We start from the raw sequence: 12704 nt of genomic DNA, 5'->3' as shown, positions 1-12704 counted from the left end.
TCAATGGTTGCATTGTGACTTCATTGCACCTACGGGGAGTTGTACTTTGTGGGCAGGGAGCGGTGTACGGGCACTCAGTGGGGCCGTTTACGGTTGATTCGCGATGCCGTACTTCTCACCATGGCGGAATGGTGCATTCCGCCATGCTTGATGGCGTTAGGTACATGTCCGCTAGGGTCGGAATTGGCGTACCCTTGCGCCATGGTGGTGTTTACGGTTTGGCATGGCGCGCGCGCGCGTGCTTGGTGCAGTTGGCGTTGGCGTTCACTACGGTGTCGCTAATGGCATCGTACTTTGCGGTGACGGGTCATAGTCGCACCGAGCGCTATTCGATGGCGGTATTGCATTTCCGCCATTGTTTTCCGGATTCCGCCAGGGTCGTAATGAGGGCCAATGACTCAGAGGGAGCCTAATGTGATGCAACAGGACTGGTACGAAAATACTGGTAACCTAAAATTAAGTGGGTCTCGACAGAAGGTTACTTAAAAAGTTCGCTTTTGAGCTTTTTACGGAATGCAATAAGGTTTGGCTCCAATCTAATGTACTTCGGCAATTTGTTCCAATTGGCTGCCGCACAGTTGGGGAAAGCTCTACCCATACCGAGTTCCTTCTTGTATTTCTGGGGGGTCATAAGTCCATTTGATTCCAATCTTAATTCCCTGGGGGGATGGTAGAAGGTAAGTTTAGACTTCAGATAGGCAGGGGCCTTACCGTATAAGCACTTATGAGTTAGACACATGATTTTGAATTGAATGCGATCCTCTATTTTCAGCCAATGACGATCACGTCTGGCTTCACTAATGTGTTCACTTCTTGCTTTCTTTTTGACCATTCTGATAGCGTTATTTTGGACCATGTGGAATGTTTGGTTGCTTTGCTTACTAGCTCCTACCAGGAGGGCATTACCATAGGCCAGACTTGACATGACAGTCGCTCTTGCTATTGTGGCGCAATTTTTCTCGCTCAATAGGGGTTTGATAGCTCTAAGAAAGCCTAATGTAATAGTTACAGTGTTTGCTAACGTACATAGTCTGAGCATCGGAGTTGAGGGAGGCATCCAGTGTCATGCCTAGTATTTTGACTTTGTCTGCCACTGGAATTTGAGTTTTTTTAATTTGGAATGCCTTATAGTCAGCATAGAGTTTAGCATGAGCCTGAATGGATCCAAAAACCATTAATTTGGTCTTATTGCCGTTCAGGCACATCCAGTTGTTGTCCATCCAATCTTCGATGTTTTCGTATAATGTGTTAAGGGTCCTACTGTCTTTAGTATGATCCCCACTCAGTTCTCGAACCAACTGAGTATCGTCAGCATAATTGGTAAAATATACCTGGATTTTTTTTGTAGTAGCTCACATAGGAAGCAAATGTATAGGTTAAAGAGCAAAGGGGACAGACTGGCTCCCTGTGGTACCCCACAAAAGATGTTAAACTCGGATGAAAATTTGTTGCCCCAGTGTACTCTGGATATCCTGTTTTCCAGGAATTATGATAGCCAGTTTATGGACTCTTTTGAACAATTAGCAATTGCGTGTCGGAAGCGGCCTCTGAAACGTATTGCCGCTGACGAGCAGAGGTGCGGCCTGACACGTATGTGATATGCGACGTACGGAGCAGGAGCGAGGGTCCTCTCCTCTAACTGAACGTGCGGAGCCGAAAGACGCGAAGGAGCAGACGGAGTCAAGCTCCGTGGTACAGCGAACAGGGAGCCTTGTGCTGTGCGGGTGCACCCAGTTCTGGGCGCTGCCGGCTCTTAGAAGGACGACGCGAGGAAGGAGCGGTCCTCTAAGTGTGCGGTGCAGGGGAAGGGCCGCGACGAACTGGGCAGAGCTGGATAGAGTTGCTCTGTGCACCTATTAGGTGAGGAGGTTTTACAGCCAGAAGGGGCCTTGGAGGTGCCTGGTGTGGGTGCGGCACCTCCCTTTTTTGCCCTGTTGGTGTTTCTACCGAGTGAGTGCAGGGATTGACCTGCCTCACTGTATTTTTGTGGGTGACCCCTCCCCCCCTTTTTACCCTGTTGGTGTCCCCGCCTAGTGAGTGCAGGGATCGACCTGCCTCATTGTGCTTTTGTGGGTGATACAGAAGTAAGGAGGGGGTGAGTGGAGGGTGGAGGACTATTGTTGCTCCCTCCCGTTCAGCCTCCGTGTTGGGCTCCGGAGGTGTCTGTACGACGGAATCCTCCGTGTACGAGCCTGTTGGGGTGCGCTGGGGGATTGATATTTGGTGCGCAGATCCATAAGTCCCCTTCTCTACGCCCTGACTAAGATGCGAAAGGGGTATATAAGCCAGGGACTGCAGGCTACGGCCTTTGACCCGGTATTTACTGCTAACGGTCTCCCCCTTATTGGAGGGTTGGCGGTAACGTTGGACAAATCCTCCCCCCCCCGTACTGCAGGGTTGGACCGGGTGATAGCAGTTCTTTCCCCCTTTTTGGCTTTAATTTGACTGGGCAGTGCCTTTTCAGTCGGCTTAGTAATTAGCCGTTCGAAAGAGTGAGACAACGCAGAGATGCAGCGGGGAAAAAGAGCGCAGCATTCGATCTATAACTTACGGAAAAACAGGACCCCTGCTATAAAAGAGCCAAAGGAGACCCACAGAAAGGGAGGTAAAGCTAAGAAAAACTCGAAATATGCTCTACCTGTAGTACAGGGAGCTATTACGGAGTTCTTCCCTGTGAACCCCCCTCCAGAGACCAATTCAACTACAATTGAGGAGACGACTGAACCGGCAAACACAGGAGGCACCTCTCTAAATTCTTCCAACTTTGATGACATTGATAATAAATCTCTTTTGGATCTGTGTTTGACAATACAGAGAGGGATGCAGACACACACGCCACAGATAATATCCAAAGTCTTTTCGCCCCAGAAAGAAAATAACATGAATATTGATTTAGGGGGACATAATATAGCTGGAAGTGGGGAACGTCTATCCCTCTCCCCGAACCTTGCAATGGCCTCAATGGAGGACGAGCCAGACCACGAGATGGTGGAGAGCACTGAGGCCTAGAGACCCAAGCTACTCCTCACTGATGAGCCCCAACAAGGGCGAAACATGTTTGGGGATGCTTGTGGTCTCGTGCAGAGGGAATGTGACCTAGCAGTTTGGGCTGGACTGCCCCTTTTGGGCTGGGGCCAAGCCTGATTTGCATATGGTCTTTTCCCTTCTGTAATGGCTTGGCAGGCGAAGAACGGTGGTCTGGAGGGTTGCCCAGAGCAACGCCAGTGGTTAAGATTCATTCTAAACCTTCCAGCCATCACCTCTTTGTTTTTGCTGTGTCACCCCGAGTGGGACGGGTATGCCCAGACGTGGGTCCCGTGCCTGCTGGGCCTAGAGACCCAAGCTACTCCTCACTGATGAGCCCCAACAAGGGCGAAACATGTTTGGGGATGCTTGTGGTCTCGTGCAGAGGGAATGTGACCTAGCAGTTCGGGCTGGACTGCCCCTTTTGGGGTGGGGCCAAGCCTGATTTGCATATGGTCTTTTCCCTTCTGTAATGGCTTGGCAGGCGAAGAACGGTGGTCTGGAGGGTTGCCCAGAGCAACGCCAGTGGTTAAGATTCATTCTAAACCTTCCAGCCATCACCTCTTTGTTTTTGCTGTGTCACCCCGAGTGGGACGGGTATGCCCAGACGTGGGTCCCGTGCCTGCTGGGCCTAGAGACCCAAGCTACTCCTCACTGATGAGCCCCAACAAGGGCGAAACATGTTTGGGGATGCTTGTGGTCTCGTGCAGAGGGAATGTGACCTAGCAGTTCGGGCTGGACTGCCCCTTTTGGGGTGGGGCCAAGCCTGATTTGCATATGGTCTTTTCCCTTCTGTAATGGCTTGGCAGGCGAAGAACGGTGGTCTGGAGGGTTGCCCAGAGCAACGCCAGTGGTTAAGATTCATTCTAAACCTTCCAGCCATCACCTCTTTGTTTTTGCTGTGTCACCCCGAGTGGGACGGGTATGCCCAGACGTGGGTCCCGTGCCTGCTGGGCCTAGAGACCCAAGCTACTCCTCACTGATGAGCCCCAACAAGGGCGAAACATGTTTGGGGATGCTTGTGGTCTCGTGCAGAGGGAATGTGACCTAGCAGTTCGGGCTGGACTGCCCCCTTTTGGGGTGGGGCCAAGCCTGATTTGCATATGGTCTTTTCCCTTCTGTAATGGCTTGGCAGGCGAAGAACGGTGGTCTGGAGGGTTGCCCAGAGCAACGCCAGTGGTTAAGATTCATTCTAAACCTTCCAGCCATCACCTCTTTGTTTTTGCTGTGTCACCCCGAGTGGGACGGGTATGCCCAGACGTGGGTCCCGTGCCTGCTGGGCCTAGAGACCCAAGCTACTCCTCACTGATGAGCCCCAACAAGGGCGAAACATGTTTGGGGATGCTTGTGGTCTCGTGCAGAGGGAATGTGACCTAGCAGTTCGGGCTGGACTGCCCCTTTTGGGGTGGGGCCTATCCTGATTTGCATATGGTCTTTTCCCTTCTGTAATGGCTTGGCAGGCGAAGAACGGTGGTCTGGAGGGTTGCCCAGAGCAACGCCAGTGGTTAAGATTCATTCTAAACCTTCCAGCCATCACCTCTTTGTTTTTGCTGTGTCACCCCGAGTGGGACGGGTATGCCCAGACGTGGGTCCCGTGCCTGCTGGGCCTAGAGACCCAAGCTACTCCTCACTGATGAGCCCCAACAAGGGCGAAACATGTTTGGGGATGCTTGTGGTCTCGTGCAGAGGGAATGTGACCTAGCAGTTCGGGCTGGACTGCCCCTTTTGGGGTGGGGCCAAGCCTGATTTGCATATGGTCTTTTCCCTTCTGTAATGGCTTGGCAGGCGAAGAACGGTGGTCTGGAGGGTTGCCCAGAGCAACGCCAGTGGTTAAGATTCATTCTAAACCTTCCAGCCATCACCTCTTTGTTTTTGCTGTGTCACCCCGAGTGGGACGGGTATGCCCAGACGTGGGTCCCGTGCCTGCTGGGCCTAGAGACCCAAGCTACTCCTCACTGATGAGCCCCAACAAGGGCGAAACATGTTTGGGGATGCTTGTGGTCTCGTGCAGAGGGAATGTGACCTAGCAGTTCGGGCTGGACTGCCCCTTTTGGGGTGGGGCCAAGCCTGATTTGCATATGGTCTTTTCCCTTCTGTAATGGCTTGGCAGGCGAAGAACGGTGGTCTGGAGGGTTGCCCAGAGCAACGCCAGTGGTTAAGATTCATTCTAAACCTTCCAGCCATCACCTCTTTGTTTTTGCTGTGTCACCCCGAGTGGGACGGGTATGCCCAGACGTGGGTCCCGTGTCTGCTGGGCCTAGAGACCCAAGCTACTCCTCACTGATGAGCCCCAACAAGGGCGAAACATGTTTGGGGATGCTTGTGGTCTCGTGCAGAGGGAATGTGACCTAGCAGTTCGGGCTGGACTGCCCCTTTTGGGGTGGGGCCAAGCCTGATTTGCATATGGTCTTTTCCCTTCTGTAATGGCTTGGCAGGCGAAGAACGGTGGTCTGGAGGGTTGCCCAGAGCAACGCCAGTGGTTAAGATTCATTCTAAACCTTCCAGCCATCACCTCTTTGTTTTTGCTGTGTCACCCCGAGTGGGACGGGTATGCCCAGACGTGGGTCCCGTGCCTGCTGGGCCTAGAGACCCAAGCTACTCCTCACTGATGAGCCCCAACAAGGGCGAAACATGTTTGGGGATGCTTGTGGTCTCGTGCAGAGGGAATGTGACCTAGCAGTTCGGGCTGGACTGCCCCTTTTGGGGTGGGGCCAAGCCTGACTTGCATATGGTCTTTTCCCTTCTGTAATGGCTTGGCAGGCGAAGAACGGTGGTCTGGAGGGTTGCCCAGAGCAACGCCAGTGGTTAAGATTCATTCTAAACCTTCCAGCCATCACCTCTTTGTTTTTGCTGTCCCAATCCAATGCTACACAGCTAGCTGAGCTCCAAACGACTGTAGCTTCCCTCCAATTTGCTTTGAAGATACTGCTACAGATGACGGGACGTATCTTATCTAACACCAATTCTATTTCCACGATATTAAACTCGAAGGATATTCTGCGAGAAGAAGCTGAAGTTAATTTATCGGACGCTCTCCAAATAGCCGAGGAGATGGAAGAACAAGCAGACGAGAAGGTGAGGGAAACGGTGCAAGGGACACCTCATAGCAACATCTTAATTGAAGATACTCCCACAGAGACAGAGGAACAAGATTTGGAACATCGTCCCCAAGCCCCCCTCACGCGTAAACAACGTAGATTGGCCAGAAAGGCCCTCAAAAACAAGTCAGCTATAATACATGCCCCATCTCCTACGGCAGGGTCAGGACCTATATTCGAAACTCGCTCAAAAAAAGCCAGAAAAAGACTGACGAGAGCCTTGCGAGCAGCAACAAAAAAAGGTCCGCTTACAGATTGGTTAATACCTGAAGATAAGTCCCAGGCCATGGACCTAGAGGAAACTGCATTGGAGGACTCGGTGCTTGTCTGTGAAGTAAGCACGCCCTCCCACCTTGAGCCTGCTCCGGAGACACGGTCCTCGGAGGACCCGACTGAGCATGTTCTCTTGGAACAGCAGAAGCAAGTGCCTGAAATCAAGAATAATCGCTTATGCTTCATCAAGAATCTGTACCCCAGGAACAAGAACTCTTGGTTGGCACGCTCTGAGCTATTAACTCGCCTACACCACATTCCACAACTCCGTATTTTAAAATCTGATGACTTTCTTTTCATTGAACCTCTGTCGGGTCCTAATCCTAATGTATCTGCCCTACATTGTACTTTTTTAAATATTGTGCAATTATTGAGAAAATATAAAGAAGAACTGAGAGCAGTGGATATTGATATTGATGTGGACCCGCAGGAGAAGGATCTCTCAGTTATCTCTGAGGAATCAGTTGGGATATCATCTTCTGGAAATGAGTGCAATACAGGAGCAGGAGATAGTCCACTATTGGTAGAAGTACAACTAGCACGCAAGGCCCTGTTAAATTCCTTACCCAAGCTGTTACAAAGTCATTGATATCTATCATTACTGTCATGGAACTGCAGAGGTTTCTCAAATCTTTTGAGGACAGATGGTTCTTCTGCCTTCCTATCGCAACATAGCTATATTTGTCTGCAGGAGACATGGTCATTGGACTCCTTAGTGTTAGATGGTTTTGTTATACATCAATCACCTGCGAAACAAGGCTGTAAGGGTCGCCCTTTTGGTGGCCTACTGACGGGGGTTACCAATACTATCAAGTCCCGGAAAATACAGTGTAAAGCTGAAGACCAGTTATTGGCAGTGGAAGTAGAATATCCTACTGAAAGTGGCTGTAGCAGGTTTCTATTAATTAATCTGTATAACCCTCCCGGAGCAGTAGCAAGGGACACCTTACAAGAGGCCATACAGGATTTACTGTCTACCTGGACATTAAGAACTAGTAATGTTGCTATCACTGTTGTGGGGGATTTTAATTGCCATATGTCTGACGATACTCTTATACCCACCAATTCAGGTCTCAGTGCGAAGTGTTTGATGACCGATAGCAGGAGGGAGAATGAAGGACTTGGGTGGTTACAATTGTTCGAAACTTGGGACTTGGCGATGATTAATGGCCGCACTTTTGGGGACAGACCAGGGAAGCATACTTGGGCAAATGGATCATCACTTAGTACATTAGACTATATATTTATGAGCCCCGAGATGCAGTCCAAAGTAAGGGATATGTGGGTTAAGCCTAATGGATGGAGTGACCATACTGCGCTGCATTGCTCAATATTTATACCGATCCCCCTCACTCCCCTAGCGCATATTGGAGATATTCAATCTAATTGTTTAGGAACTAGAATTATATGGTCAGAGAAAAACATCAGAGTGGCATCTGAAGCTCTCAAACCTACCACCATACAGGGCCTTTACGATGTTCATGATATGACGATAAACGAAATTGAAAACTGGATATCGGGCTTTTCAGGTCAACATGCTTCAGCCAAAAAGGGTCACATGTTAAAAACGGGTGGCACTCTACCCCCTTTTAACAGAGAAATCAGAGATGCCAAGAGAGGGCTCAGAAGAGTGATCTGTGGTTTAAAATCTTTGAATCTTTCTGAAACCCAGTACCGCGAGAAATTAAGAACTGCTAAAACTCTATATAGAGCTGAGATTAAAAATATCAAGAGAATAGAGCGAAATAATAGGGATCAACGACTCATAACGACGATTTGTGCTAGGAATTCACACAGCATTTGGGCACTTCTCAATGAGAATAGAGGGAAAGTCAAAGGCCCTATGGTCAACCCAATTGACGAGAATACTTGGGTAGAGTTCCTATTAAATCGTAATCCGAAAGAAGAAGAGTCCTGGATTATATCTATTGAGAAGGCCCCGATTCATCCCCCTTTTGATGTCTCTTCGGAGGCAATCCTCGATAAAATTGCCTCCCTTAAATCCTCGAGAGCTCCTGGCCCAAATGGGCTAGCGAATATTGTGATCAAAAATAATTCTGTATTCTGGGCGGAGTTATTTTCCTTACTCTTTAACAAGATTTTAGCCCAGGGAACTATCCCCAGTTCCTGGCAAACTGCCATTCTTATTCCAGTATTCAAAAAAGGTAGGTGCTCAGACCCCAACAATTATAGGCTTCTATCTATGTTAGATATCACAGGGAAACATTTTGCCTCTTTACTGTTAACTGAGCTGCAAAAATGGGTAGATAACACTAATATACTTAGCAGATTCCAATGCGGTTTTAGACGGGATTTCTCTACATCACATAATCTACTGGTAATGGATATATTACGCACTAGAGCGCTTAGTAAAGGACAGCCCCCGTTGTATGCCCTCTATATTGACTTCAAGGCCGCCTTTGATTCCATCCCTCGTGAGCGGCTTTGGGCCAAGTTGGAAACAATGGGATGCCCATCAGGATTATTATACTATCTTAGATTACTCCATCATGATACCTCGGTGTGCCTTAGACTTAACCAAGAGGGCAATACGACTAGAAATGTGCCTCAAAATAGGGGGGTTAAGCAGGGCTGTGTTACAGCACCTCTTATTTATAACTTATATGTTTATGACATCCCCGCGGCACTTACAGATGTGGACAATTGCCCACCAAAATTGGGGGATGTACTGTGTGTCGTTCTGGCCTATGCTGATGATCTGGTAGTCCTAGATAACACCATAGGTGGCCTTAGGCGCTCAGCACATATTCTTTGGGACTATGCTATGACCAATGGTTTGTCCATTAACCTGGATAAAACGAAAGTACTTAGATTTACCAGGAAAAGGGTAGCCCGTGTGAACTTGGTGGTACATAAAAATCTTATCCTCTATGCCCCTTCTTACTGTTATTTAGGAGTGGAAATAGAACCACTAGGTGATAATACATTATGCAAACAGGGGCGGACCATTCGTGCATTACAAGTAATTTCATTAGTCTCATCTTTCACTAACAAGCAGGGCGGTTTCACTCTATGGGGGACCCGCCATCTCTATATGCAAGTCTTTGTCCCCATGGTTATATATGGCCTCGAGTCGCTATTAACAGCTGACTTAGAGTGGCTTCAAGTGATCGAGGGCAAGTTTTGGAGACGTATTTTGGGTCTTCCCCCGGGTGTGCCGATGGCTGTAATAACATTGGAATTGGGCCTTCCTTCATTGAAAGCGTTAATATTGAAAAAAAGAGCTGGGTTTTATCTGAAGATGATAAGTGGCTCCTCTAATCCAGTATTGTCGGTTATTCAGCAGGAACTGACTAAAAAACATACTACCTCACCTTTTTATAAAGATATGAGTAAATTCTTTGCCGACATTGGCTGGACTCATAGAGGGGCTTGTGTATCTAATGAAATTTTAAATGCACTTGAGAAAAAAGTAGAACTTTGGGACTGGTTAGAGAATTTCTCCCATTTGAGTAGTCTCAAGTCATATAATTTTGTGAAATACCGAATATATCAGTTTATGAAACCACAGGCCTATTTATATCTCTGCCCTACCAGAAGACTTCGACGATTTATCATTCTGCTTCGGTTAGAACAATTGCCTACTCTAACCAATAGAGGAGCTTGGAAAAATATCCCTGCTAATGAGCGGACATGTCGGCTTTGTAAATCTTTGTCGTGTCCAGAAACAGCTAGGCATCTTTTGACGCAATGCCAGGCTATGAAGGAGCCGATTATAAACTTCTTGGGTGAATTTTTGCATGATCTATTAGCTATCCACGAACTGTCGTTCTGGCATTACTGTACCAACACTTGCAACATGCACCTATTCATAGCACTTTATAATGTCTGGCAACAGATTGAATTAGGCTTAGGTCTCTAATTAGATCTGAATTATAACTGCCTAGTCATTTGTTTATTATATTTTAAATTTAATATGTATTGTATATTGATGAATTTCTGATCTTTGAAATGGATTTAATATTTGATGTGGATATTTATGATTTTATTTTTATGTTATGTTTGAAAATGAAATGTGTAAAGTTTGAATTTATTTTCAACCTATATCAAATTAAAGAATTTGATTTGATTTGATTAGCAATTTTCTCGAGCACTTGCTGTAGGAGCTTTTGGTCTAGCAGGTCAAATGCAGCGCTTAGGTCTAACAAGACCAATAGGCCGGCCTTACCCTTGTCCATAATTTCCACCATTCTGGACTGTACGTCCAGCATAGCAGTCTTGGTGCTGTGAGCTGCTCTAAAGCCAGATTGTTGGGTGTGTAGGATCTCATGGCTTTCCTCAAACTCCTGGAGTTGGGCTGTTGCTATTTTATCCAAATTTTTGAGAGTAAAATTACAATTAGTAATGGGTCTTAAATTGTTGGGGTCTCGAGGGTCTAGGCTTAGCGGTGTTATGGTGACCTTTTTTTATGTTACTAGGCCCTACTTGGTCCCGAAAGGAAGTGTTACCAATTTTAGTGAAGAGTGGGGCAAAGATTTCAGGATGTTGTAGGATAATCTTGGGAGGGAGAATGTTTTCGGCACATGAGGATGGTTTCATGGAGGCTAAGGTTTTCAAAATGGCTTCTGTGGAGATAGGTTGAAATGGAAACTTCTCTTTTCCAATTATCAATGATTGTTCCCCAAGGATGCTACATGGACGTTTTTTTGCTTGTGCTAGTGCAATGCGATCTCCAGCTTTGGCTATTTTGTTAGCAAATGCTGCCTGGGTGTTTTCGCATACAAATTGTGATGGAATAAATGCCGGGGCCATTGCCTTGAGCTTCTCTATGGATTTGAGAATATCAAAGAGCTTGCTTGCTGAATTATCAGAGGCTTCAATTTGACTGTTAAAATAGTTCTTTTTAGCCTCAATGATCTTGGTTTTATAGGATTTCTCAAATAATTTCCAACTTATTTTTTTATCTTCTGTTTGGTTTTTAAGCCATTCAGCTTCACTATGTTTTTTTTCTTTCTTGAGAGAGGTAAGTTCAGGTGTGAACCATTTTTGGTGGTTGAGGTTGGGCCTAACAGTTTTTTCTTTATTAAGTGCTTTCTGGTTGATTAACAAAAGCATCTGCTGGTCATATTTTTTGATAATAGAGTCACACGTGTCACTTTCATCAATGTCGGCCAGGATGCTATTGATACAGAGTTGTAAGTCCGTACTTTCGATGTTTTTAAAGTTTCTGGAAAGGACCTTACTTAGCTTGTTAGACTGTTTTTTGCTGGAGTTGGTAGATACAGGACAAATACTATTTTGTAATGGTCAGTCCATATACAAGGAGAGGTAACATAGTTATTGGTCTCAATGTTATTGGTTATGATCCAGTCCAATTGGTGGCCATTAGCAATGGTGGGTTTGTGGTTCATAACGTTAAAGTGTAGTTTATCCAAGGTTTTTCAAGGATGAGAGCTTCTTTATCTTTTGGGGTCTCCACGCCACCGGTTTAGATCACCAATAATGATTGTGGATTTGTTTAGACCTGTGAGTGAGTCTGCGAGGATGGTGAGTTCATTGTTGAACTCAGATTCGAAGGAGGGAGGTCTCTAAATGAGGATGAAGTTAATGCAGTTGTTGTCCATGAAACAATGTTTCAGATGTACAATTTCACAGCCTGAACAGGAGAGTGTAGATGTAAATACGGGCAGTGAGTCTCGGATTACTATGGCTACCCCACCCCCTTTCCCATTTCCTCTGTTTGTGTAGTGGATTGTGTAACCCGTAGGTACTGCCAGAGCGCAGGTCAGTCCTATTGGATCTTGTAACCACGTTTCTGTGATACAAATTATGTCAATATTATCAGACACAATTAAGTCGTGTACACATGAGGCGTGTTGATTAAGGGAGCGTGTGTTTAGAAGGCATACTTTCAGTTTCTTAGACAGGAGTTCTTTGCCATAAAATTGTTTAATTTTTGTCCTGGGCGGGTCACTAAAAGGTACCTGGTCTGCAGGAATCAGTCTGCAGGAGAGGATTGAGGTATTGTTCTTAATGGGGTCATGGTCCGGGAGCACCAGAGCGCTGTGGGCCTTGTCCAAGGTACCCTGTGCTTGTGCGTGTATGGCTCCTATTTTCTGTAAGTCTTGTAATTTAGAAAGAAGATCGTTGAGCTTTCCTATTCCCATTCTTACCTAGGTAGGAAGGCTGGACTAAGCCTAGAGAAGAAGATGCAGAGTTTTTGACCACGGACAGTGGGATCGGTGAGGACCGACACAGACCGGCTTGCCTCTGAAGCACCAGTGTCTCTTCAGTGTCTAAGGAGCAATCTCGCCTGCACTCCCCACACGCGCCACATCTCTTCAGTGG

This window comes from Ambystoma mexicanum, chromosome 7q (assembly GCF_040938575.1).
Source record: "Ambystoma mexicanum isolate Mex_15411 chromosome 7q, UKY_AmexF1_1, whole genome shotgun sequence".
In the NCBI taxonomy this organism is placed as follows: Eukaryota; Metazoa; Chordata; class Amphibia; order Caudata; family Ambystomatidae; genus Ambystoma; species Ambystoma mexicanum.
This window is presented reverse-complemented; position numbering follows the sequence as displayed.